This window comes from Rattus norvegicus, chromosome 14 (genome assembly GCF_021556685.1).
Source record: "Rattus norvegicus strain SHRSP/BbbUtx chromosome 14, alternate assembly SHRSP_T2T, whole genome shotgun sequence".
Lineage (NCBI taxonomy): Eukaryota > Metazoa > Chordata > Mammalia > Rodentia > Muridae > Rattus > Rattus norvegicus.
In genome coordinates, this window is record NC_141547.1 from 609,516 (window position 1) to 635,845 (window position 26,330).

Consider the following 26,330-nt stretch of genomic DNA (forward strand, 5'->3'; position numbering starts at 1 on the left):
AGCTACCGAATTCCTTCTATGAAGCCACAATTACTCTTTTACCTAAACCACACAAAGACCCAACAAAGAAAGAGAACTTCAGACCAATTTCCCTTATGAATATCGATGCAAAAATACTCAATAAAATTCTGGCAAACTGAATCCAAGAGCACATCAAAACAATCATCCACCATGATCAAGTAGGCTTCATTCCAGGTGTGCAGGGATGGTTTAATATACGGAAAACCATCAACGTAATCCATTATATAAACAAACTGAAAGTTAAAAACCACATGATCATTTCATTAGATGCTGAGAAAGCATTTGACAAAATTCAACACTCCTTCATGATAAAAGTCCTGGAAATTATAGGAATTCAAAGCCCATACCTAAACTTAGTAAAAGCCATATACAGCAAACCAGTAGCTAACATTAACTAAATTATTCCCAGTAAACTCAAGCATTCCCACTAAAATCAGGGACTAGACAAGGCTGCCCACTCTCTCCCTACTTATTCAATATAGTTCTTGAAGTTCTAGCCAGAGGAATCAGACAACAAAAGGAGATCAACACGATACAGATTGGAAAAGAAGAAGTCAAAATATCACTATTTGCAGATGATATGATAGTATATTTAAGCGATCCGATAAGTTCCACCAGAGAACTACTAAAGCTGATATACAACTTCAGCAAAGTGGCTGGGTATAAAATTAACTCAAATAAATCAGTAGCCTTCCTCTACACAAAAGAGAAACAAGCTGAGAAAGAAATTAGGGAAACGACACCCTTCATAATAGACCCAAATAATATAAAGTACCTCGGTGTGACTTTAACCAAGCAAGTAAAAGATTTGTACTATAAGAACTTCAAGACTCTGAAGAAAGAAATTGAAGAAGACCTCAGAAGATGGAAAGATCTCCCATGCTCATGGATTGGCAGGATTAATATAGTAAAAATGGCCATTTTACCAAAAGCGATCTACAGATTCAATGCAATCGCCATCAAAGTACCAATCCAATTCTTCAAAGAGTTAGACAGAACAATTTGCAAATTCATCTGGAATAACAAAAAACCCAGGATAGCTAAAACTATCCTCAACAATAAACGGACTTCAGGGGGAATCACTATCCTTGAACTCAAGCAGTATTATAGAGCAATAGTGATAAAAACTGCATGGTATTGGTACAGAGACAGACAGATAGACCAATGGAATAGAATTGAAGACCCAGAAATGAACCCACACACCTATGGTCACGTGCTTTTTGACAAAGGAGCCAAAACCATCCAATGGAAAAAAGATAGCATTTTCAGCAAATGGTGCTGGTTCAACTGGAGGGCAACATGTAGAAGAATGCAGATCGATGCGTGCTTATCCCCCTGTACAAAGCTTAAGTCCAAGTGGATCAAGGACCTCCACATCAAACCAGATACACTCAAACTAATAGAAGAAAAACTAGGGAAGCATCTGGAACACATGGGCACTGGAAAAAATTTCCTGAACAAAACACCAATGGCTTATGCTCTAAGATCAAAAATTGACAAATGGGATCTCATAAAACTGCAAAGCTTCTGTAAGGCAAAGGACACTGTGGTTAGGACAGAACGGCAACCAACAGATTGGGAAAAGATCTTTACCAATCCTCCAACAGATAGAGGCCTTATATCTGAAATATACAAAGAACTCAAGAAGTTAGACCGCAGGGAGACAAATAACCCAATTAAAAATGGGGTTCAGAGCTAAACAGAGAATTCACAGCTGAGGAATGCCGAATGGCTGAGAAACACCTAAAGAAATGTTCAACATCTTTAGTCATAAGGGAAATGCAAATCAAAACAACCCTGAGATTTCACCTCACACCAGTGAGAATGGCTAAGATCAAAATCTCAGGTGACAGCAAATGCTGGCGAGGATGCGGAGAAAGAGGAACACTCCTCCATTGTTGGTGGGGTTGCAGACTGGTACAACCATTCTGGAAATCAGTCTGGAGGTTCCTCAGAAAATTGGACATTGAACTGCCTGAGGATCCAGCTATACCTCTCTTGGGCATATACCCAAAAGATGCCCCAACATATAAAAAAGACACGTGCTCCACTATGTGCATCGCAGCCTTATTTATAATAGCCAGAAGTTGGAAAGAACCCAGATGCCCTTCAACAGAGGAATGGATACAGAAAATGTGGTACATCTACACAATGGAATATTACTCAGCTATCAAAAACAATGACTTTATGAAATTCGTAGGCAAATGGTTGGAACTGGAAAATATCATCCTGAGTGAGGTAACCCAATCACAGAAAAAGTGGCTATTAGCCCAAATGCTTGAATTACCCTAGATGCCTAGAACAAATGAAACTCAAGACGGATGATCAAAATGTGAATGCTTCACTCCTTCTTTAAAAGGGGAACAAGAATACCCTTGGCAGGGAAGAGAGAGGCAAAGATTAAAATAGAGACTGAACGAACACCCATTCAGAGCCTGCCCCACATGTGGCCCATACATATACAGCCACCCAATTAGACAAGATGGATGAAGCAAAGAAGTGCAGGCCGACAGGAGCCGGATGTAGATCGCTCCTGAGAGACACAGCCAGAATACAGCAAATACAGAGGCGAATGCCAGCAGCAAACCACTGAACTGAGAATAGGACCCCCTTTGAAGGAATCAGAGAAAGAACTGGAAGAGCTTGAAGGGGCTCAAGACCCCATATGTACAACAATGCCAAGCAACCAGAGCTTCCAGGGACTAAGCCACTACCTAAAGACTCTACATGGACTGACCCTGGACTCTGAGCTCATAGGTAGCAATGAATATCCTAATAAGAGCACCAGTGGAAGGGGAAGCCCTGGGTCCTGCTAAGACTGAACCCCCAGTGAACTAGACTGTTGGGGGGAGGGCGGCAATGGGGGGAGGATGGGGAGGAGAACACCCATAAGGAAGGGGAGGGGAGAGGGGGATTTTTGCCCGGAAACCGGGAAAGGGAATAACACTCGAAATGTATATAAGAAATACTCAAGTTAATAAAAAAAAATTTTTAAGGACCAAGAAAATAAAAAGAAATAAGAAACAAGAGTGAATGTTAGTAGAGTGTGGCGCATAGTGACAGCATTGCTTATTATTGATGGCCATCACAGAGGAGAGGGATTTTGAGTTGCTTTACAATGTATTATGCAGATGTTAAGAATATAAGATAAAATGTTTAAAATCAAACAGTATATGAAAAGGACAATGGGGTTCAGATTGTGCCTGCAATATAAGACTCTTGTACTTTATACGAAAACACACAATTTTAAAATGAAATGAATGTGTTTCATTCACTGATAAGTAGTGAAAATAATACCATACACAAGACCTTTATCACAAAAAGATCAGTGAAGTGTGTAATCTTAGAAATCACTCTATATGAACGGTCTCAGAATCAATTTTACATGAAAAAGAGTTACTAAATCTTATTCGAGTTTGATATTACATATATAAATACACACATTATTTTTGAACATCCGTTGTTGAATTCAGTATCATTTTCTTTTAAAGCATTGTTTGTTGATTTATTTTTTAACTGCTGTTTTATAGTTTGTTTTTTACATTGAAATTTAATTGTTCTTTCTGTACATTTTCTTTCTCTAGAATATTCTTCATACCCCTTCCTGCAATCCTAAAATGCACATGGTCAATTATTTCATTAATTCATACTGAATGCCTCTGTGTGTGTGTGTGTGTGTGTGTGTGTGTGTGTGTGTGTGTGGTAATACATCTGTAAAAAACATGTAAAATTGCATGAATTTATATTCTGATGGCTCAATTTTTGGTAATACATGGGCCAGTTTTGTTCACTTCCATGGTAATGACAACCTCTTACATTCCCTGATTTACACTTTTCTGTAAATGCTTATGTGGACTAAAAATTTGGAAACTTTCCTCCATCTAATTTGGTATGTTCATTGTTATGTTCCTTCTTCAGATCCTATTTTGGTGGTCATATTGGTAAGACCTCATGTTCTACCTATGCCCTTTCTATAAAATATATGTTCACAGCTAGCTTCCCCATCCTTTGAGTCTCAAGACCATTCCAAATATCTTCTTCACTTTTCTCTGAGTATTGGAAGAGGAAAAATTTTGCAAGAGAGTACATTGTTTTTTTACGTGTACATGTAGAATTGAAGAAATCTTAATGGTATGGGTCCCACTTAGTCTTTATTACCTTTACCTTTTCCTCTGGTAGCAGGTGTTGTAGTTTACAGCAACTTTATTTCTAGGCAGCATAGGTAAAGCTTTTTATTGTGTACCAGTTTAAATTTTCGCCTTCTGATGAAGTAAGTCAGGATTGTCTTTAGGAGTATATCCTTACTACCAGTTTTTGTAGAGCAACAACTCAAGGATCAGAGATCTGTGTGGGAAAGCTTGTCAATAATAAGGAGCCGAGGTGTTGGATGGCATCAAGGGAAGAGTATCATCAAAACACAAAATGACTGATGATCACATAAACTCAAAAATAATTTCTCACCATTCGTAAGAACTGTACAAGTTCAATTCATATAGTATTCCAGTACTAAGAAGTGAGCATGGATAACTGAAAACACATAATTAATTAAGACTAGGTGGTGATGTCTGTCAAAGAACAATCTTCTGTTGTATTGAACCTCAATTAATTACCATCCATGTTCTCTATATTGGTGTTACATCACCTGACAAAGAAATTTAGAAAACAAAACAAAAATATCTTTGTAAATGCCTTCTTATATATTTGGTTGTGAACCTAGCCTTTTAAGGCTGAGCCATCTCTCCAGCCCTGTAAATGAATTTTTTAGCATAATAAAAAAATTAGTCATGATAGAATCCTGTTTTGTGCAACTGGTCATATGGCCCTATCTGGTATTGATAACTACCTTCCCCTAGCACTCATTTCGTAGTTTCTCCACCCTCCTCTACTAGCATCTCAGCAAGTTGTGACTCTTTTCCTAGAACCCGTACCTATATTTCTGATGTATCTGTGACCAGTGTCATCCTATCTGGATTAGGCTCTTGCATTTTTCAGTTTAGTTTAATGAAAAGTTTGGTATCACCAAGAGATATTGTAAAGAATCTCCTGAACTCCAGACATAAAATGTGTAACAAACTTTGTGGGCACACTGTTACACTTCCCTGACTGAAAATAAATGTGTTGGCCAGATACAGTAGTGGATTGTATTCCATGGTGATGAGTAAAGCATTCTCCAATTGCATGTAAGGCATTCTGTATTATTGTGGTTTTGGGAGAAGCATTACATGCAGGAAAGATAACTCCACAGCCAGAAAAGTATCTGTTCCAGTAAGGAAGCATTATCCTTTAAGAGAGGGAGTGATCCAATGTAGTCAACCTGCAGCCAGGTTGAGAGCAGGTAACCCTGGGGAATGAGACCACGTCTGTGCTCAGTGTTGGTCTTTCCTGTTGATACATCTGGCACTCAACAGCAACCATTGCCAAGGAACCCTTGTAAAACCTCCATGATTTCCATTATGATAACATGTTTATGGGTCAATTGATCAATGTTAGGGATAGCTTGGGAAAGAGGATGACAGTACACAGAAGTGGTCATCGTATCTATTTGATTACTGAACACATACACAGCCAAGGTCACCTTTTGAAGAGCATTTACATGAGGCACAAGAATTTTCAAATTCTTTGATATTGTGCTGAGATCTATCCACATGCTTCTTCCTCAGATATCTTCCTTACCAGTGTTCTTTTTTTCCACTTGATTTAATTTATTTTTTACCTTTTTACTTCTTTGTGAATTTTATATCATGTACCTCACAGGTTAATTTGATAAAGATATATAAACTAGTTTTTGTCACCTAGACACAAATTAGAGTCAATTGGGAGGAGGGAATGTGAACAGGTCTTTAGGGCATTTCCTTGATTAATGATCAATGTAGCAGGACCCCACCCAATGTGGGCAGTGGTATCCTTAACCATATAGGCCTGACCAGAATAGAAAAGCAGTGTAATAGGCAGAAAGCGCCTGGAGCTTAAGCCTCCTGGCTTCATGGGCAATCATTCACTATACAGCAAATCTCTTGAGGGTTAAACTAGTTATATGTTTCAAGGTAACAGTCATGTAATCTAATAAACATTGTAATGCCTAGAAAAAAAAGAAAAGAAAAGCAGGTTGAGCAAACCAGAAATGTGTATTCCTCCATGGTCTCTACAGTTGCTGCCTAGGTATTGCCCATGCTAGACCATAATTAGGAAGTGCAATGAACCTTATCATTCCCCAAGTTGCTTTAGTCAGTGTTTTATCACAACCCCAAAAATCAAACTATAACATGTTGCCAAATTTGATACAAGTAAATGGCTGCGTCTTAAGCTCAAAATAAGTAGGGTTGAAGTGTTTTCTTAATTTTGGTCATTTTAATGAAAACATTGATCAAGCCAGGCATGGTGGTACATGACAGTAACCAGCTCAACTAGGAGTCTGAGGGAAGAAAGGATTTTGAGATTTTGTCAGAAAAATAAAAGACAGTCGGGCTCTGAGGTCCTAGGTCTTTTCTGGTATTTGTTAACATTTATTCCTTTAAAATGAATACAAATATATCCAAAGGTTCTCTGGTGAGTAGGGTTCCCAGGCTCACAACTGCCTATGAATTCTTCTCTTTGGTGTTTAGTGCCATCTTCTGTTCTCACTGGGGAAGTGCACTCATGACATATGGTTCTGTCCAGCATACATACATGTTTTAATATAAATGGGGAAAACAAAACAAAACAAACAACACCAAAATACTTTAAGAAACTTCTAAGTTTTACTTTCTTTCTTCTAAGAGAAGGTCGTTTAGACTATTTAACACTCAAATTCAAAAATTGAAGCTAGTCTTGAACATCCAATTTTCCTGCCTAAGCATCCCTAGTGGTCAGGATTATGGCATGCAACTACACACATCACAAATTGTCTTCCTAATATGAAGAAACAATCCTACATATGAAGATCAAAAATTCAGGTGATAGCAGATGCTGGCAAGGATGTGGAGAAAGAGGATCATTCTTCCATTGCTGGTGGGATTGCAAACTTGTACAAGCACTGTAGACATTAGTCTTTTGGTTCCACAGAAAAGTGAGCCTAGTATTACCTGAAGACCCAGCTATACTACTCCTAGGCATATACCCAAACGATGCTCCGATGTACAACAAAGACAAAGACACATGCTCCACTATGTTCATAGCAGCCTTATTTATAATAACCAGAAACTGGAACCAACCCAGATGTCCCTCAACAGAGGAATGAATACAGAAAATATGGTACATTTACACAATAGAGTACTACTCAGCTATCAAAAACAATGCCTTTTTGTAATTTGCAGGCAAATGGATGGATCTAGAAAATATAATCCTGAGTGAGGTAACTTAAAAGAACACACATGGTAAATACTCACTGATAAGAGGATATTAGGCAGAGCATTTAGAATACCCATGATATAATTTATGGATAGCATGAAGTTCAAGAGGAAGGGAGACAAAAGATTGGGTGCTTCAGTCGTACTTAGAAGGGGCAACAAGATAATCAAAGGAAGTAGAGGGTGGCAGAAACTTGAAAGGAAGAGAGGAGGGGAAGGGGAAAAGAGGGGGCAAAATCAGGTATGGAAGGAGATGTACAGAGGGTCAAGTAACTGAATAAGGTGTGTAGAAATGGGGAATGGGGAACTGGGTAAATGTTCTATATACCAGGAAAGCAAGAGACTCCCAGGACAAAATGGGGGATGGCATTAGATGAAATACCACACAAAGGTGAGGGAGAACCTATCAAGACCATATCCAGAGGTTAGGTATGCCACCATTACCACCCTGTTGAGGGATGGAGCCACCCACCCATGTCCAAAATTTTAACCCAGAATTGCTTGTGTCTAAAGTAAATAAAGGAACAAAGAGTGGAGCAGAGACTGGATAAAAGGTCATCCACAGACTTCCCCACATGGGGATCCATCCCCCATGCAGACACCAATCCCAGATAATATTGCTGATGTCAAGAAGTAATTACTGACAGGAGCCTGATACAGCTGCCCCCTGAGAGGCTCTGCCAGATCCTGACAAATACAGGTGCTGATACTCAAAGCCAGCCCTAGAATTGATCACACGGACCTCAGTGGAGGAGATGGAAAAAGACTGAAGGAGCTGCCATCAATGAAGTAGTCAAAAGACTGAAGGCCTTATCTGCCATCAATGGGAGTGGAGCCCCTTGGTCCTATGAAAGATTGAGGATCCAGTGTAAAGGAATGCTGGGGTGGTGAGGCAGGAGTGGGTAGATGCAAGAGCAAACACAGAAAATGGATAAGAGGAGATGGTATAGGGGAATGCAGAGGGAAACCCAGGAAAGGGGATAGCATTTGAAATGCTAATAAATAAAGTATCCAATTTTAAAAAAAAGAAAAAGGTCATATTACAAGGAGAATGAAAACAACTATATTGTACTCAAATCCTAATGGGAGAAAGATGAAATCCCAGAAGTGCCGACAATTCTGAGACCTCAGGACAGAATGCCACTTCTGCACACTTCTGCCCACTGCTGCCCACATTCCACCTCCCAAAAGGAAACTTCATAGTGCCTATGTATACAAGAAGATAGGAGCAGTCAGGGATAGGAACCAGTTGGTTTGTGGCTGCCAGAACTGAACTGAACCAGTCACACAACTCCCTGTACCCAAATCCATTGGGGGAGAGAGATGGAACCTCAAAACTGCAGACACTCCTGAGAAACCAAAGGAGATGAATACTTTCTGCCCACATTCCTGACCCAAGAGGCAATCATCTAGTGCCATCTGTGCCTCATGGGCACAGGGACCTAGGAACACTCAAGGGCCGGACCCTTTGGGATTCTGCCAACACCAAGACTGAAAACCAGTTGCCAGAAGCACCTATACACCTAACAGCAAAGCTCTCTGTTCCCTATAATGCTGGGGAAAAAAACCCAGGTCTACAGGAGTCCCAAGACGCTGTCAAAGTCCACAGATAAGACAACACCAGAGACAACCTGAGAGCTACAGACAATCAAAGGAACCTAAGATACAGAAATCAAGACTACTTGGCATGATCAGAGCCCAGACCTCCCACCAAAGCCAACACTGGACAACCAAACACACTGGAAAAGCAAGATTTGGACTTATAATCACATTTTATGATAATGACGTAGGACTTTAAAAAGGACATAACTAACGCCCTTAAAGAAATAAATGCATGGCGTTCACTCTTTCTTTAAAAGGGGGACGAGAGGCACTCAAGTTGCAGGAGCCCTATCGTACAGACTGTGCACAGACCTGAAGAGAGCCAGTCAAACAGCTCCCTATACACAAATCCCATGGGAGGGACAGCTAAACATTCAGAAGGCAAACATGCCTGGGAAGCCAGAGGGGACTATTCTCTGCCCACATTTCTTACTCTCAAGGAAAACGCCAAGCACTATCTGGGCCCCCTGTACACAGGGGCCCGGGATAAGGCAGGACAGGCCTTTCTGGTTGCTGCCCTCAAGGAGAGCTGAAACCTAGACCTGAGGAGCCACTTCAGGCTGGAGACCAGAGATAAGACCAAATTTTCTGCTCCAAGTGACCTGCCTGGTGGACCCAGGACACACAAAGGCAAAATTCCTCAAGGACCAGATACTTCCGGTTCCTAGTTGGCACCCAAACCTCACTGATCTGGCCAACAGCTCCCTGCTCCCAAACCCCATGGGACAGGAGCTGATCTCCCAGACATGTGGGCACTCCTGAGACTGAAGGGCAGGAGAGACCACGAGTACTGATCATCTTTGCCCACATCCCTGGCCCAAGAGTAAACTGCATAGGGCCTCTGGAAACAGGAAGATAGGGGCATTCAAACTGCAGGAGCCCTGAGGTCCAAACTGCACCCAGATCTGAAGGGACCCAGTCAAACAGCTCCCTGCACCCATATCCTATGGGAGGGAGAGCTAGACTTCAGAGGGGCAGACACGCCAGGGAAACCAGAGGACACTACTTTCTGTCCACATTTCTGAATCTAGAAGAAAACACTTAGCACCATCTGAGACCCCTGTGCACAGGGACCCCAGAGAAGGAGGGGCAGGCCCTTCTGGTTACAGCCCTCATGGAGAGCTGGAAGCCAGACTTGAGGAGCAACTTCAGGCCTGAGACCTGAAGCGATAAGACCAACTTTTCTGATCCAACTGACCTGCCTAGTGGACTCAGGACACATGCCCACAGGAACAGCTCAAGACCAGTAGACAGGAAAGACTACATACCTGAAAGCAGAACACTCTGTTCCCATAATTGGCTGAAAGAAAACAGAAAAACAGGTCTACTGCACTCCTGACACACAGGCATATAGGACAGTCTAGCAGCTGTCAGAAAGAGCAGAACAACGTAACACCAGAGACAACCTGATGGTGGGAAGCAAGCACAGGAGCCCAAGCAACAGAAACAAAGGCTACATGCCATCACTGGAGCCTAATTCTCCCAACAAAGCAAACACTGAAAACGCAAACACACCAGAAAAGCAAGATCTAGATTTAAAATCACATTCTTTCGTGATGATGGAGGACCACAAGAAAGACATAAAGAACTCACTTAAAGAAATGCAGGAAAACACAAATAATCAAGTAGAAGCCCTTAGAGAGAAAACAAAAAAATTCCTGAAAGAATTAAAGAAAAACATAGTCAAACAGGTGAAGGAATTAAAAATGGAAATAGAAGCAATAAAGAAAGCACAAAGGGAGACAACCCTGGATATAGAAAGCCAAAGGAACCATACACATATATAGTGGGAGACCTAAACACTCAACTCTCCCAAATTGACTGGTCATCTTGATATAAACTAAACAGTAATAATGAAACTAACAGACATTATGAACCAAATGTACCTAACAGACATCTATATAATAAAAGTACAAAAGAATATAGACACCTCTCAGTAACCCATGGTCCCTTCTCCTAAACTGGCCAGAAACTAAGTCACAAAGCACGCATAAACAGATAAAAGAAAACTGAAATAACACTTTGGTCTTGCCAAGGTTGGACCCCCAGTGGAGGGGAATATGAGAAAGCCAAAGGAAGAGACAAGGAGCCGTAGATACAAGCATCACCAACAGAATAAAAGTGGTAGAAAAGAGAATCTGAGGAGTGGAAGACTCCATAGAAATCATTGACTCAACTGTCAAAGATAATGTAAAATGGAAAAAGCTACTGGCCCAAAACATACAGGAAATGAAGGACACAATGAGAAGATCAAACCTAAGGATATTAGGAGTAGAAGAGAGTGAAGACTCCCAACTCAAAGGACCAGAAAATATCTTCAACCAAATCATAGAAGAAAACTTTCCTAACCTAAAGAAGGAGATGCCCATAAACATACAAGGTTACAGAACTCCAAATAGATTGGACCAGAAAAGAAACTCCTCCCATCATAAAATAGTCAAAACACCAAATGCACAAAACAAAGAAAAAATATTAAAAAGCAGTAAGGGAGCCTCATGGTCCAGATGCAACCCGGACCTGAAGGAACCCAGTCAACGGTTCTCTGTACCCTAATCCTGTGGGAGGGAGAGCTAAAACTTCAGAGGGGCAGACACGCCTGGGAAGCCAGAAGAGACTACACTCTGCCCACATTTCTGACTCCAGAGGAAAACACCTAATGCCATTTGGGACCCCTGGTTGCCGCTCTCATGGAGAGCTCAAAAGCAGACCCCGACAGGCAACTTGAGCCGTGGGACCACAGGTAAGACCAACTTTTCTGCTCCAAGCGACCTGCCTGGTGGACTCAGGACACAAAGAGGCAAACTTCCTCTGGGACTGGAAACTTCTTGTTTTTAACTGGAGCCCCAACCTGGCTGATCCCGGCCCACAGCTCACAGCTCCCAAAAATCTTGGAAGAGAGAACTCACCTCTGGAACAGGTGGGCACATTTGAGACTGCAGAGTGGGAGAGACCATCAATATGGCCCATCCCTGCCCACATCCCTGGCCCAAGAGGAAACTGTATAGGACCTCTGGGAAGCAGAAGATAGGGGCACTTAAGCAGCAGGTCTCCCACGGTCCAGACACCTCCTGGACCTGAAGGGACCCAGTCAACAGTTCTCTGCACCCAAATCCAGGGGGAAGGAGAGCTAAACCTTCAGAGGGGCAGATATGCCTGGGAAGCCAGAAGAGACTACACTCTGCCCACATTTGTGAGTCCAAAGGAAAACACCTAATGCCATCTGGGACCCAGGAGCACGGGGGCTCCAGCGAAAGGCGGTGCAGGCCCTCCTGGTTGCCGCCTCACAGTGAGCTCAAAAGCAGCCACCCATGAGCAACTTGAGCAATGGGACAACATGTAACACCAACTTTTCTGCTCCACACGACCTGTCTGGTAGACTCAGGACACAGGCCCACAGGAACAGCTCAAGACCAGTAGACAGGAAAGACTACATGCCTGAAAGCAGAACACTCTGTTCCCATAACTGGCTGAAAGAAAATAGGAAAACAGGTCTACAGCACTCCTGACATACAAGCCTAGAGGACAGTCTAGTCACTGTCAGAAATAGCAGAACAAGGTAACACCAGAGACAACCTGATGGTGAGAGGCAAGCGCAGGAACCCAAGCAACAGAAACCAAGACTACATGGCATCATCGGAGGCCAATTCTCCCCACCAAAGCAAACACTGATTAAACAAACACCAGAAAAGCAAGATCCAGATTTAAAATCACATTTGATCATGATGCTAGACGACTTCAAGAAAGACATGAAGAACTCCTTTAGAGAAACACATGAAAACATAAATAAACAAGTAGAAGCCTATAGAAAGGAATCACAAAAATCTCCGAAAGAATTCCAGGAAAACACAATCAAACAGGTGAAGGAATTAAAAATGGAAATAGAAGCAGTAAAGAAAGGACACAGGGAAACAACCTTCACAAAATCATAGAAGAAAACTTCCCTAACCTAGAGAAAGAGATGTCCATAAACATACAAGAAGCCTACAGAACTCCAAATAGATTGGACCAGAATAGAAAATCCTCCTGTCACATAATAGTCAAAACACCAAATGCAAAAAATAAAGAAAGAATATTAAAAGCAGTAAGGGCAAAAGGTCAAGTAACATATGAAGGCAGACCTATCAGAATCACACCAGACTTCTCACCAGAGACTATAAAAGTCAGGATATCCTGGACAGATGTCATACAGACCCTAAGAAAAAACAAGTGCCAGCCCAGGTTACTGTATTCTGCAAAACTCTCAATTAACATAGATGGAGAAACCAAGATACTCCATGACAAAATTAAATTTACACAATATCTTTCTACAAATCCAGAGCTACAAAGGATAATAAATGGTAAAGCCCAACATAAGGAGGCAAGCTACACCCTAGGAGAAGCAAGAAACTAATCATCTTGGCAACAAAACAAAGAGAAGTAAAGCACACAAACATAACCTCACATCCAAATATGAATATAACAGGAAGGAATAATCATTATTCCTTAATATCTCTCAACATCAATGGTCTCAACTCCCCAATAAAAACATGTAGATTAACAAACTAGATATGCAATGAGGACTCTCATACTGCTGCTTAGAGGAAACACACCTCAGAGACAAAGACAGACACTAACTCACAGTGAAAGGCCGGAAAACAACTTTCCAAGCAAATGGTCTGAAGAAGCAAGCTGGAGTAGCCATTCTAATATCGAATAAAATCGATTTTCAACCAAAAGTCATCAAAAAAGATAAGGAAGGACACTTCATATTCACCAAAGGAAAAATCCACCAAGATGAACTCTCAATCCTAAATATCTATACTCCAAATACAAGGGCAACTACATACATAAAAGAAACCTTACTAAAGTTCAAAGCACATATTGCACCTCACACAATAATAGCAGGGCACCAATAGCAGGAGAAGCTGTTGTTCCTGGCAAGGCTGGACCACCCAGTGTAGGGGAATGTCAGGGTGGGGAAATGGGAAGGTGTGGGTGGTTAGGGGGTGGGGACACACTTATAGAAGATGGGGGTGGTGGGATGGGATAGGGGGGTTATAAATGAGAAACTGGGAATAGGAATAACATTTGTAATGTAAATTTTTAAAAATACTATAAGAAAGAAAAAGAAAAAAAAATATCCTGAGTGAGGTAACCCAATCACACAGACACACAAAAATGGAATGCACTTACTGATAAGTAGACATTAGCTCAAAATACCTAAGAAAAAATCCATAGATCATATGAAGCCCAAGAAGAAGAAAGACCAAAATGTGAATGCTTCATTCCTTCTTAGAAGGGAGAACAAAATACTCATAGGAAGAAATACAAGGGCAAAGAGTGGAGTGGGGACTGAAGACATGGTCATACAAAAACTGCCCTACTTTGGGATCGAACCCATATGCTTTCACCAAACCCAGTCACTATTACTGATGCCAAGAAGTTCTTGCTCCCAGGAGCCAGATATGGGTGTCTCCTGAGAGGCTTTGCCAGAGCTCTACTGATATAGATGAGGATGCTTACAGAAAACCATGGGACTGAACAAGAGGACCCCAAAGGAGGAGTTAGAGGAAAGACTGACAGAGCTGGAGGGGTTTGCAACAACATAGGAAGAATAACAATATCAACCAACCTGACCCCACTAGCACTCCCAGAGACTAAACCACCAACCAATGACTACACATGGAGGGACCCATGACTCCAGGCACATATGTAGAAGAGGATGGCATTGTCTGTGTTAATAGGAGGGAAAGCAAAAAAAAAGGAAAGAAGGAATAGAAAAAATGAAAATGAAAAATAAATTCCTACAAGATATAAGCTGTTTTTAAAAAACGTTTGTGAGTAGAGAAGTGGGAATGGTTTGAGATACATTTGAGTAGAGAAAAAAGTTTTAAAACTTAGAATATTAAATGTCAAGGCCTAAAGTAATCTGTCAAGAACAGTGTAGATTTAAGGAGAGCACAATTATTAATAAACTCTTACAGCAAGAGTTGATCATAGTGTTTGGGAATTAGATTGCAGGCCTTGGGTCTAGTCAGAACTAGCTCCCCACAAATCAATCATGAACATATAGCTGATTTACTGCATCAGTGGAATTCAGAGTATATAGCTTTGTCTAGAATTCTTGTTTCATGTTAACTGACTTACAAGTTTCCTCTAGAAAACCATGACAGAGGATGCAGAAAATTACAGAAATATGTGTTTTATAAATGATTTTTTTATGCTCGTAATGTGATTGTAGCCTTCAGATTATAGATATTAGTCTCTCTGTGCAGTGTTGATCATATGGATCAGGTCCATTATTATATGTGTGTGTCTGTGGAATAAACTCCACATGTTTCCTTTGTGTCCCTCAGTACCAGTCCTCTATAGAAACTTTTATCCTCTTCCAATTGAAGATACGTTCTCACCAAAGGTGCTATATAACCACCTGGCTATCAGTATCTCAGTCATAGGCACGTTTAATTTAGTTAGTGGGCAAAAAGTATTAGACTTGATTGATTAAAAAAACATACTTGAAATTCACTGTTTGGGAGTTGGAGTGGATCCAGAAGCTATTGAGGAAAGCAGATGGATATGTTTCCAATGCACTATGTAAATTTCTCAAAAAATTAATATTCTTGTTAATTAAAATTGGACAAGCTCATGAAAGCTAAACAACATACTAGAGTATAATAATTATGTAAATGATGCAATTAAGTAGAAAATTAAAAAAAACCCAAGAATTGAAAATACAAACAGAATATACCAAAATGTATGGGACACAATGAACATGATTGAGTGATAAATGTTTACAAGAGTAAGTGCCTACTGTGTGTGTGTGTGTGTGTGTGTGTGTGTGTGTGTGTGTGTTTGTGCGTGGGTGTGACAGACAGACAGACAGGCAGACATATTTTATGTGAATGATTTTTATGGTTCTGTTTGAGTTCTTGCGAAAAACAACAACAAAACAAAAACAAACAAACAACAATAAAACCCAAGAACATCAAGTAAAACTAGATAGAAATATGTAACCAAAATTTGGTCTGCAAATTAATGAGATGGAAATATGATAAAAATATAATGGACCAATCAAACAATTATTTGTTTGAAAAGATTGATAAGTTTGATGTATCTCCAGAAGAGATTGATAATTCAAATCAATAATACTATATTTGAAAATAAAAACATTTCAACAGACACAAGGAATTCAAACTCCTCAGGATATAACTTGAATAATCTGAAGTTCACTAAATTGGAAAATGTATAAGAAATGAGAAGGTGTGTGAGTGTTTGTGTGTGTGTGTGTGTGTGTGTGTGTGTGTGTGTGTGTGTGTGTGTGTGGTGTCTTACTCACATAAGGATTAAGTAAATAATTTAAAGTGCCATATAACAGCCAATGAGCTGGAAATAATTTGAAACCCTAACTCCAAAACCAAACAAAATAAATAAACAAACAAACAAAAAAGCCCTGGCCAGAAGTATTCAGCATAGGGTTCTAGCAAATATTCAAAGTAAAGCTAACACTAGTACTCTTAAAATTATTCTGTAAACCCCTCTTGCTCTCACTTGCTCTGGCTCTTGGCTCTTGCCTTCCTGCTTTGGCTCTCTCACCATTCCCTACCCCTACCCCGTCTGTCCACGTGCTCATGGCCAACCTCTACTCATCTACTCTTCTCTTTCTCTATTTTCTCTCTCTCTCTGCCTTTCTCCGCCTCTATTACCCCTCGAACTTTCCACCCCATGCCCCAAATAAACCCTATTTTATACTAACAAAAATTATTCTGTAAAAAGGAAAATAAAAGGATAACTCTTAATTTTTTAATTAAACTATCTCTCCTTGCTAGTTTTGTTTACTTGTTTGTTCTTTGTTTCATTTCAACACAGAATTATCTGAAAGAATTTAATTGTGAAAATGCCTCCATAAGATTCAAGTAAAAAGCATTTCTTTCTTTTTTCTTTCTCCATTTTTAAGTTTTATTTTGTTCTATTTTATTTTATGTCTTGAGATAGGATTCCTCTCTGTAGCACCAGTTCTCCTGGAACTCATTCTGCAGACCAGGTTGGCTTTGAACTCAGAGATTCCCATACATCTGCCTCCAAAGTACTGGGATTAAAGGTATGTGACACCATGCCCTACTGTATTTTTATAATTCATCACTGATGGTCAAGGGTTCACCAGAGACCTGGGCTCTATAAAGGTGCAATCTAATCCATTTGGAATAAGTTAGTTAGCAGCATTCCTTCCTGACCTCAGGTCATGCTTCCAGGTTCTAGTCTTATTCCTGACCCAATTTCCCTCAGCAGTGGATGGTTCTTGGACATGTAAAGGGCAAAACTTATTCACTACTGGTGGGACTACAGAGTGCTAAAACCACTATGGACATCATCATGGGGTCCTTTCAAAGCACTACAAATAGATGCATTCCATCCCATAACACTTTTGGGAGTATAACCAAAGGACTCTATGTCCCTTTTACCCTGTGTACATCAGGAACGCTAAGAGGAAGTTGTCCTTGACATGTTGTTGAGTATTATAACAAAGTTACAGCAGCTCGAAATGCCTGTCATCATGTTTAAAACAGGAACCACTAGAACTATTCCTGGGAAAGGGGGACAAAACAAACAAAAATACAAAATCAAAAAGATTGACATAAGTTGTTCAGGAACAGAGAAGCTGCTCATGTATGTTTTATGATGAAGATTCTGAGAAAGGAACAAGATGAGCAGGACTGAAAATGAAACACTGGGTTTCTCTGAGTTATTTACATTTTAATTTCATTCATCACTTGTTTTTATTGGCTTTTTTATTTCCCTTTTTGTTTAAAAAGAAACAAAAGAACGAAGACATAGAGTTGTGGGGGTTTTAAGGTAGAGAATCTGCAAAAATTGAGACAGGAGAAAGTGAGATGAAATGTATTGGTATAAAGAGGACACCCCGGCATTTTGTTAGTTTGGTTGTCTGTTACCCTGGGTGCCTCCTTAACTCCGGCACAGTTCCTAAAGGATGCAGTGTGATGGCTTATAATGGTCACCCCGAGACCAAATTTGAAGCTTCTTTGCCTAGCAGTGTGGTGACTGTCTCATTCCTAAGTCAGGGAGGAGCACCACGAATCCACAACATCTATTTTCCTTGAAAACTCCTATCATGGGTTTCATTTCTGTATGAAAGCATTGCATAACCATTTCAAGATTAGGCTTTGCTTTCCTTTGTCAAACAACAAGAAGGGCCTTTGAAGACAAGATTGATCAGTTCTGTAGTTTCCATGAAAGAAAATTTTATCTGTGAACGTATTGCTTCACATGATAGGTTGGTAGCTTCATAAGTGGGTTTTTGTCACTAATCTCAAATGAGAAATCTGAATCATACAATCTCCAGACTGCCTTAAAGGCTCTTTGTTGGAACCAGATCAACTGTGGCTCTAACTTAAGGTGTGATAGTTGACTCACCTCTCTAGTCAAAATATATCCTAAATATCCCTGATGAGTAGACTAGGTCTTTATCTGAGATGTGAGGTTGCCTCAAGCTAGGTGTCTTAGAACTCTATTCACTGTTGAAGGCACTTTGGTCTCAAATTTTTCTAGAAGACCTAAATATTGAGGTATATTCCTGACACTTTGTCAGTTCTCCAGATAAAAAGGGTCCTAGCATCATTTCCTGAACAGTTTTTCACTGCACCTGTAACAGTCTGAGAGGTAGTGATTTGAGTGCAGAGTTTCCAGGTTACTTTGCCTCATTAGAATGACTGGTACAGAGACAAAACATGGTTATCATTAGAAGAAAAAAAAGGGTTATGTTGTTGGAAGAAAGGAAGGGTTTCTTAAGCCATTTATATTCTTCTGCATATAGGCAAATTTGGTGGTGTAACAAACCTGGCCTGCAAGACAGGCAAAGAAATTTGCATGTTGTAAGGCAACATTGTAAGGATTCAATTACAATGAATATCTTGGTTTCTCCATCTATGTTAATTGAGAGTTTTGCAGGATACAGTAACCTGGGCTGGCATTTGTGTTCTCTTAGGGTCTGTATGACATCTGTCCAGGATCTTCTGGCTTTCATAGTCTCTGGCAAAATCTGGTGTGATTCTGATAGGTCTGCCTTTATATGTTACTTGACCTTTTTCCCTTACTGCTTTTAATATTCTTTCTTTATTTTGTACATTTGGTGTTTTGATTATTATGTGTCCGGACATGTTTCTTTTCTGGTCCAATCTATTTGGAGTTCTGTAGGCTTCTTGTATGCCTATGGGTATCTCTTTTTTTAGGTTAGGGAAGTTTTCTTCTATTATTTTGTTGAAGATATCTACTGGTCCTTTGAGCTGGGAGTCTTCACTCTTTTCTATACCTATTATCCTTAGGTTTGATCTTCTCATTGAGTCCTGGATTTCCTGTATGTTTTGGACCAGTAGCTTTTTCTGCTTTACATTATCTTTGACAGTTGAGTCAATGATTCCTATGGAATCTTCTGCTCCTGAGATTCTCTCTTCCATCTCTTGTATTCTGTTGGTGAAGCTTGTATCTACAGCTCCTTGTCTCTTCTTTTGGTTTTCTATATCCAGGGTTGTTTCCATGTGTTCTTTCTTGATTGCTTCTATTTCCATTTTTAATTCCTTCAACTGTTTGATTGTGTTTTCCTGGAATTCTTTCAGGGATTTTTGTGACTCCTCTCTATGGGCTTCTACTTGTTTATTTATGTTTTCCTGGAATTCTTTCAGGGATTTTTGTGATTCCTCTCTGTAGGCTTCTACTTGTTTATTTATTTTCCTATGTTTCTCTAAGGGAGTTCTTCTTGTCTTTCTTGAAGTCCTCCAGCATCATGATCAAATATGATTTTGAAACTAGATCTTGCTTTTCTGGTGTGTTTGGATATTCCGTGTTTGCTTTGGTGGGAGAATTGGGCTATGATGATGCCATGTAGTCTTGGTTTCTGTTGCTTGGATTCCTGCGCTGTCTAATGTAGAGAAGAGCAGTCTCACATGCAACATTGAACCAGCTGTTGAGCATTTGTGAGTTCTCTGACATACACACACACACACACACACACACACACACACACACACACACAATTAAACTATATCCAATCTTGTAAAGATGATAGACGTCTTTAATTAGGAAATTAAGAAATCTATTAAAAATCCAGGAAAATACAGCCAAACCGATAGCGGTCATTAAAGAGGAAACAAATAAATCCCTTAAAGACATAGAGAAAGTATACAATTAGACAGGTGAAGGAAGTGAATAAAACTCTTCAAGGCTTGAAAGTGGAAATCCTGGAGATTGAAAGCCTAAGTAATAGAAAAGGAACAACAGAAGCAAACATCACCAATAGAATATGGTAGATGGAAGAGAGAATCTTACGCATAGAAGAAACAATAGAAGAAATTGATATTTTGGTTAAGGAAAATGGTAAATCTAAAATATTCCTGACACAAACAATACATGAATTCTGAGATACCATGAAAAGACCTAACCCAAGAATAAGAGAAATATAAGACAATGAAGAGTCCCAGTTCCGAGGCTCAGATAATATTCTCAACCAAATCATAGAAGAAAATACTCCTAACCTAAAGAAACAGATGCCTATAAAAATAAAAGACACTATAGAAAACCAATTGGACAGGACTAGAAAACATCTTCAGGGCACATAATAATAAAAATACAAAATCTATAGAACAAAGAAAGAATATTAAAAGCAGCAAGGGGGAAAGGTGATGTAACATACAACCTATGATAGGTCTCATAGACAGATCTATCAGAATCGCACCTAATTTCACCACACATACTCCAAAACCTAGAAGAGCCTGGTCAGATATCTTGCAACCTTAAAAACACACAGGTGCCAAACTAGAATACTCTACCCAAAAAATGTTCTAATACCACCATACAGGGAGAAAACAAGATACTTTAAGACACGCCCAAATTCAAACAATACCTTTCCACAAACACAGCTCTACAGAAAATACTAGACGAAAACTCCAACCTAAGAAGGATAATTACATCCCAAAAAAAAAAAAAGACAGAAAGTAAGTAATTTTATATAGGCAAAAAAAAAGCATACACATACACACACACACACACACACAAATACACACACACAAATACACACACACAAATACACACACACAAACACATACACACACACACACAAATACACACACACACACATAAACACACACCATCATCACAATCACCCATAACAACAACAACAAAATCAAAATAACAGGAAAAACAATATCTGATCAGTAATATCTCTCAATATCAGTGAACTCAATTTCCAAATAAAAAGACAGAGCCTAACAGAATGGACACTAAACCAGGATACACACTTCTGATGCATACAAGAAACACACCTCAAAAATAAATAATAAGCATTTTCTCAGAGTAAAGGACTGAAAAAAAGTTTTCTAGACAAACAAACCCAGGAAACAAGCTGGAGTAGTCATTCTAATCTCTAATAAAGGAGACTTTTTAACCAAAATTAATCATAGGGAAGGAAGGATACTTCATACTCCGCAAAGGAAAAATCTACCAAGATGATATATCACTTCTAAACATCTATTGACCAAAGAAAAGGGCACCCATGTTTATAAAAGAAACATTTCTAAAGCTTAAGTAGCACATTGAACCTAACACATTTATAGTGGGAGACTTAAATACCCCATTTTTCCAAATTGATTGATCATCCAGATATAAAACTAGACAGAGTAATAATGAAACTAACAGACATTATGAATCAAATGTACCTAACAGACATCTATACAATACAAATACAAAAGAATATAGCCACCTCTCAGTACCCTATGGTCCCTTCTCCTAAACTGGCTATAAACTAAGTCACAAAGCAAGCCTAAATAGATATAAGAAAATTGAAATAACACCTTGTATCTTATCAGATCACCATGAATTGAAGCTGGAATTCAAAAACAGCAGAAACACCAGAAAACCTACACACTTGGAAATTTAACAAATCTCTACTCAGTGATCACTGGGTCAGGGAAGAAACTAAGAAAAAAATAGACTTTTAAAAATTCAATGAAAATGAAGGCACAACATACACTAATTTATGGGAAACAATGAACTCAAAAAGTTAAATACAACCAATGAATATACATTAAAAATGGAATGCAGAAGTGAATAACTATTATTTATTTAAAAGTCAGGGTGCAGAACTAAAAGAGAATTCTAAACAGAGAAATCTTGGATGGCCAATATGTACTTAAGGAAAATGTTTGAAGTCCAAAGTCATCAGTGAATTTCAAATAAAAATGACAGTGAGGTTCCATCTTGCAAACATCAGATTGGCTAATATAAGAACCTCAAGAGATAGCACATGCTGTGGAAGATGGAGAGCAAGGTGAGCACACCTTCACTGATGGAACTTGTACAACCACTTTGGAATTTTGTTTGGGAGCTTCTCAGAAAACTGAAAATAAAGAAAATCTCAAGATTCAGCTATATTACTCCTCGGCTTATAACCAAAAGATGTTCCACCATACCATAATGACGTGTGCTCCACTATGTTTATAGCAGACTTATTTATAATAATTAGAACCTAGAAATAACCTAGAAATCACTCAACCAAAGAATGGATACAGAAAATGTGATTCATTTACACATTGGAATACTATTCAGCTATTAGAAACAAGGTTTTTGAATCTTGCAGGGAAATTGATGGGACTGGAAAATATCATCTTGCGTAAGGTAAAACAGATTCAAAAGGACATGCATGATATATACATGGTGCCTCTTACAAATATTAGTCGCACAAAGGAATGATGCTTGGTTAAAGTCACACCGAGGTATTTTATAGTATTTGGGACTATTATGAAGGCTGTCATTTCCCTAATTTCTTTCTCGGCTTGTTTCTCTTTTGTGTAGATGAAGGCTACTGGTTTATTTGAGTTAATTTTATACCCAGCCACTTTGCTGAAGGTGTTGATCAGGTTTAGTAGTTCTCTGGTGGAACTTTTGGGATCGCTTAAATATACTATCATATCATCTGCAAATAGTGATATTTTGACTTCTTCTTTTCCAATCTGTATCGTGTTGATCTCCTTTTGTTGTCTGATTGCTCTGGCTAGAACTTCAAGAACTATATTGAATAAGTAGTTGTCTAGTCCCTGATTTTAGTGGGAATGCTTGAGTTTAGTGGGAATAATTTAGTTAATGTTAGCTACTGGTTTGCTGTATATGGCTTTTACTAAGTTGAGGTATGGGCTTTGAATTCCTATAATTTCCAGGACTTTTATCATGAAAGAGTGTTGAATTTTGTCAAATGCTTTCTCAGCATCTAATGAAATGATCATGTGGTTTTTATCTTTCAGTTTGTTTATATAATGGATCACGTTGATGGTTTTCCGTATATTAAACCATCCCCGCATGCCTGGGATGAAGCCTACTTGATCATGGTGGATGATTGTTTTGATGTGCTCTTGGATTCAGTTTGCCAGAATTTTATTGAGTATTTTTGCATCGATATTCATAAGGGAAATTGGTCTGAAGTTCTCTTTCTTTGTTGGGTCTTTGTGTGGTTTAGGTATAAGAGTAATTGTGGCTTCATAGAAGGAATTCGGTAGCTCTCCATCTGTTTCAATTTTGTGGCATAGTTTGGATAGTATGAGGCCTCATATGAAGTTCTTATTGAATTCTGCACTGAACCCATCTGGATCTGGGCTCTTTTGGTTGGGAGACCTTTAATGACTGCTTCTATTTCGTTAGGTGTTATGGGGTTGTTTAAATGGTTTATCTGTTCCTGATTTAACTTCAGTACCTCATATCTGTCTAGGAAATTGTCCATTTCCTGCAGATTTTCAAGTTTTTTTGAATATAGGCTTTTGTAGTAGGATGTGATGATTTTTTGAATTTCCTCTGAATCTGCAGTTATGTCTCCCTTTTCCTTTTTGATTTTTGTTAATTTGGACACACACTCTGTGTCCTCTTGTTAGTCTGGATTAGGGTTTATCTATCTTGTTGACTTTCTCAAAGAACCAACTTTTGGTTCTCTTGATTCTTTGTATGGTCCTTTGTGATTCTACTTGGTTGATTTCAGCTCTGAGTTTGATTATTTCCTGCCTTCTAGTCCTCCTGTGTGTATTTGCTTCTTTTTGTTCTAGAGCTTTTAGGTGTGCTGTCAAACTGCTGATATATGCTCTCTCCTGTTCTTTCTGCAGGCACTCAGAGCAATGAGTTTTCCTCTTAGCACAGCTTTCATTGGGTCCCATAAGATTGGGTATGTTGTACCTTCATTTTCATTAAATTCTAAGAAGTCTTTAATTTCTTTCTTTATTTCTTCCTTGACCAGGTTATCATCCAGTAGAGCATTGTTCAACTTCCATGGATATGTGGGTGTTCTTCCCTTAATGTTATTGAAGAACAGCTTTAGCCTGTGGTGGTCTGATAGGACGCATGGGATTATTTCTATCTTTCTGTATCTGTTGAGGCCTGTTTTATGACCAATTACATGGACAATTTTGGAAAAGGTACCATGAGGTGCTGAGAAGAAGGTATATCCTTTTGTTTTAGAATAGAATGTTCTATAAAAATCTGTTAAGTCCATTTGGTTCATGACTTCTCTTAGTCTCTCTATGTCTCTGTTTAATTTCTGTTTCCCTGATCTGTTCATTGATGAGAATGGGGTGTTGAGATCTCCTACTATTATTTTGTGAGGTACAATGTGTGCTTTGAGCTTTAGTAAGGTTTCTTTCATGTATTTAGGTGCCCTTGTATTTGGAGTATAGATATTTAGGATTGAGAGTTCATCTTGGTGGATTTTTCCTTTGATGAATATGAAGTGTCCTTCCTTATCTTTTTAGATGACTTTTAGTTGAAAATCAATTTTATTCGATATTAGAATGGCTACTCCAGCTTACTTCTTCCGACCATTTTCTTGGAAATTTGTTTTACAGCCTTTAACTCTGAGGTAGTGTCTGTCTTTGTCTCTGAGGTTTGTTTCCTGTAGACAGCAGAATTCTGGGTCCTCATTGCGCATCCAGTTTCTTAATCTATGTCTTTTTATTGGAGAGTTGAGACCATTGATGTTGAGAGATATTAAGAAATAGTGATTATTGCTTCCTGTTATATTCATATTTGGATGTGAGATTATGTTTGTGTGCTTTTCTTCTCTTCATTTTGTTGCCATGACAATTAGTTTCTTGCTTTTTCTAGGGTGTAGCTTGCCTCCTTATGTTGGGCTTTGCCACTTATTATCCTCTGTAGGGCTGGATTTGTAGGAAGATGTTGTGTAAATTTGGTTTTGTAAGGAAACAGCTTGGTTTCTCAATCTATATTATTTGAGAGTTTTGCTGGATACCGTAATCTGGGCTGGCATTTGTGTTCTCTTTGGGTCTGTATGATATCTGTCCAGGATCTTCTGGCTTTCATAGACTCTGATGAGAAGTCTGGTGTGATTATGTTAGGTCTGCCTTTATATGTTACTTGACCTTTTTCCTTACTGCTTTAATATTCTTTTTTTCTTTTGTGCATTTGTTTTGACTATTATGTGACAGGAGGAGTTTCTTTTCTGGTCCAATCTATTTGGAGTTCTGTAGGCTTCTTGTATGTTTATGGGCATCACTTTCAATAGGTTAGTGAAGTTTTCTTCTATGATTTTGTTGAAGATATTTACTGGTACTTTGAGCTGGGCATCTTCACTCTCTTCTATACCTATTATCCTTAGGTCCTGGATTTCCTGTATGTTTTGGACCAGTATCTTTTTCCATTTTACATTATCTTTGACAGTTGTGTCGATGATTTCTATGGAATCTTCTGCTCCTGATACTCACTCTTCTATCTCTTGTATTCTGTTGGTGATGCTTGTATCTATAGCTCCTTGTCTCTTCTTTTGGTTTTCTATATCCAGGGTTGTCTCCCTTTGTGCTTTCTTTATTGCTTCTATTTCCATTTTTAATTTCTTCACCTGTTTGATTGTGATTTCCTGGAATTCTTTCTGGGATTACTGTGATTCCTTTCTATAGATTTCTACTTGTTTATTTATATTTTCCTCTGTTTCTCTAAGGGAGTTCTTTATGTCTTTATTGAAGTTCTCCATCGTGATGATCAAGTGTGATTTTAAATCTAGATCTTGCTTTTGTGGTGTGTTTGGATATTCACGTGTTTGCTTTGGTGGGAGACTTGGGCTGTGATTTTGCCATGTAGTCTTGGTTTCTGTTGCTTAGGTTCGTGTGCTTGCCTCTCGCCATCAGGTTCTCTCTTGTGTTACCTTGTTCTACTGTTTCTGACAGTGGCTAGACAGTCCTGTAGGCCTGTGTGTCAGGAGAGCTGTAGTCCTGTTTTTCTGTTTACTTTCAGCCAGTTATGGGAACAGAGTGTTCTGCTTTTGGCTGTGTAGTCTTTCCTGTCTACTGTTCTTCAGCTGTTCCTGTGGGCCTGTGTCCTGAGTCCACCAGGCTGGTTGCTTGGAGCAGA